The sequence below is a fragment of the Penaeus japonicus genome, unplaced genomic scaffold (genome assembly GCF_977035675.1).
Source record: "Penaeus japonicus unplaced genomic scaffold, GWHDUDI00000001_assembly GWHDUDI00000004, whole genome shotgun sequence".
NCBI lineage: Eukaryota > Metazoa > Arthropoda > Malacostraca > Decapoda > Penaeidae > Penaeus > Penaeus japonicus.
Genome location: NW_028234406.1, coordinates 43,883,702 through 43,887,168, shown reverse-complemented (window position 1 = coordinate 43,887,168; position 3,467 = coordinate 43,883,702). Strand labels below are relative to the sequence as shown.

General features: G+C 41.9%; 1 protein-coding gene across 1 annotated transcript in view; it reads right to left on the bottom strand.

The window, feature by feature from the left end:
• Positions 1-2,612: 2,612 nt before the first annotated feature.
• The window catches only part of LOC122256510 (myogenic-determination protein nautilus), a 38,642-nt gene continuing 37,787 nt past the window's right edge, over positions 2,613-3,467 (bottom strand). The window contains exon 2 of the mRNA XM_086536569.1: positions 2,613-3,467. This exon is cut by the window's right edge and continues 125 nt beyond it. The gene's annotated coding sequence lies outside the window, so the exon portion shown is untranslated.

Sequence of the window (3,467 nt, the reverse complement as noted above, 5' to 3'; positions counted from 1 at the left end):
ATTCTGATGGTATATGCTTCATTATTTACAGAACAAGTAAATTATTGTAATTAGGCTGATATTTCACTTGGATAATACATTAACCTAATCAGTTGATTGTGAATGATAATTAATGATATAACTGCATTTTGTCTTTATTGAGATTAGGTTAACATTTTACTGGGATAGCATCGTCGACAAAGGCAAGGGGGTCACTGGCTGGGGCTCACGGGCGGCAGCGCCGAGCGAGAGGTCATGCAGAGCTTGAGCTCGGATTTGCTATCGTAGAGCCTCCGGCAGGCGATAGTCTCTGTACGCCCTTGGGGAGTCGCGAGGGCGAGGGAGCGAAGCCTGCGAGGCCAGACGACGAGGCGCGGGCACGGGCGCCCCCAGGAAAGGGGCGGGGGACGTCGACACGACGTACACCAAGAGGGACGTAGGGGACGCGTCGAGGGACGCCCTTCCCGACACGACGGCCGGGATGAGGTACAGCGGACCGGGCAGGGACGAGAGGTCGCAGTCCACGTCCGACGCCTCCGTCACAGGGACCTCGAAGGGAGGAACCTGCGCCGAAGGGGTCGTGGCCGGAGAAGGAAAGAGCTGCTGGGCCGGAGATGGGGAACTCATGCAGGGGGCGTCGTGCATGTTTCGGTCCGGATCCTCTGGGGACACGTGCGGGCGAAACGGTGAATACATTGGCTGTGCCGGAGAGTTGAGCACCATCGGCTTCCCCGAAGGAGCTTCCTTCCCTTCGGCAGAGGAGGGCGCGATCCAGGTGGCGGAGTCGTAGCGGCGGCCGACCAAGCAGCGCCTCTTCGCGGGCGGCGACGCGTCGGGCTCTTCCAGCCAAGGGGCGGCGTGGTCGAGCACCGCCAGGTCGGACTCGAGGTCCCCGAGCCCCAGGTCGTTCACGAGAGCGTCGAGCATCGTCGCGGTTGCAGGAGAGTGAGCGAAAGTGTGACGTCAGCCCTCGGCAACGCCGTCTAAAGGGGCTGCAAGACCTGATCCCGCTCGCTTCGGGAAGACCCCGGGCAGGTGGAAAGACCGAACGAGGTCTTTGTCGCCGATTCCTCGCTGAGGAACGCGTTACACCTCGTAATTTGTTGTTTACGTTTCATTCAGAATCAATTTATTTATGGTACTTTTGTTATAATTATCGTTATGTTGTCATTCAAGGTATCAGCATAACATTATTGTTAATATCATCATAATTGTCTTTATGACAATCATTGTTATGATTTTAATCACCATAATTAATTTTATCATTATCATTGTAATGATTATAACCATCTTTAGTTATCATCATTATTGTTTATCAGTCTGTTGTTATATTGTATCATTATATGCCTTGAGCTCCCCTGGAGGAAAATTGATTATGATCACTATATATATATATATATATATATATATATATATGTATACACATAAACACACACATACACACACACACACACACACACACATATATATATTTATATATATATATATATATATATATATATATATATATATATATATATGTGTGTGTGTGTGTGTGTGTGTGTGTGTGTGTGTGTATGTATGTATACATACATACATATATATACATATTTATCTATCTATCTATTCATCTATCTATCTATCTATCTATATATATATATATATATATATATATATATATATATATATATATGTGTGTGTGTGTGTGTGTGTGTGTGTGTGTGTGTGTATCACAAAGAACTGTAAATAAGGTTTGTAAATAAATACATACATATCGAATAATCTTTATTTATACTGGCTATAGTATTTCCATATTTTTTTAAAAAATGGGAGAAGAAAATTGATACAATGAAGCCACATGACAAGTAATTTTATCATCAGTAAGATTTCATCAGTATAAACGTGCATATATATATATATATATATATATATATATATATATATATATATATATATATATATATATATATATATATATATAAGTGCACTTATAGTTCTTGTTTTGAGCAAGATTGTGGCAGAAAAAATCCGTTTTCTATGTCGATGACTCACTTTCTTTGGAGCAGATCAACAGAAAACGGGAAATACAGAAGCGTTGATGCATATAACTGCAAATCAAATGAAAGTTCCTCCAAATCTATTTGTCATTGCATATGTGTTGATTTTTCTCCTACTCGTAAATAAATTCCAAATTAATTCTTCACTTCTGATCTACACAAATAATTGTTTCACAGTGTAAGAATATAATAACATTATTCACAAATTAAATATTTACAATAAGTCTTTATAACTCAACTAGAAACTATTATGATTAATCTTGCGTTTTTCCCCATGTTATATTCATTGTATTGTACACATGTGTTTACAGACGTTCTCATTACAATATTAATTCTAAATATTCAAAATATTTATAGGATCGTAACCCCTCAAAAAATATTTTGAAAGTTATCTGAACACATTTTCAATACAAGCATATGTGGCTTAATTACAAATTGTTTCTTTGGTCCTTATCGTGTATGTAAATAAAGCACTGTCTTTTTTTTGGCAGTTCTTGGTCGCTTATAACAACGAAGGAGAGAGAGAAAGAAAGAGAGATAGTGAGGAAGAAAATGAAGAACGAAAAAACAAAACAAAAATATATATACGAATGTGGGAGAGTATTTTTTTTTTTCATTTTCTCTTTCTTTTTTCTTTCTTTTTTTCTGCATATCACAGTCAATTATATATTTTCATTTAATCACTCGTCTTTTTTTTAGAACATTTCACATTTTTCTTTTTTTCAACACATCACTATCAAGTTTATTTTAGATCTCGTTCATTTGTCTCTCCGTTTCTTTCGTGCTTATCTCTCTATCTCTCCCCTTGCATCTTCCTCTCTCTTTCTTCATTCTATCTTTCTCTCTCTTTCTCTCCTCCTTTTCTTCTTTCTTTTTGGTCCTTCCTTTTCCAGACCCGAGAGGAAGTCCTGTCTTCGAGGCGCTGGAAGAAACTACCAACACGACACAGGAAGCGTGGAGTCGTACTGTTACGACGTGGACGACGACTGCGACGACGACTAAGGAGATGACTGTGAGGTCGTCGTTCGTTCGTCCTCAGCGACGACGACCTCGAGGGCGGACGAGGACGACTTTCGGCTGAAGTTCGAAGGCGATAGTGACGACGACTACGATGACTCTAATCCAAGTGACGTCGGTCACTTCCCAGGGTAAGGGACGACTCCTCGACGACTCACGACTCAGACGACATCCAGTCGACTCCCGTTTTCCTCCATCTTGAACGACATATGCCGACTCGGAGGTGGTCCACGACTTCTCTCAGGTGAGTCACCACGACTGAGGCTCCTTTTCCCCCCCCACGACTTAGCCTCCTCTTGCTAAACGACCCACGACTCACGAAGACTCAGACTGCTCTTGCTGAACGACCCGCGACTCCTCTTCCACGACGACTCACGACTCCTCTTCCACGACGACTCACGACTCCTCTTCCACGACGACCTAAGAGCTCTTATC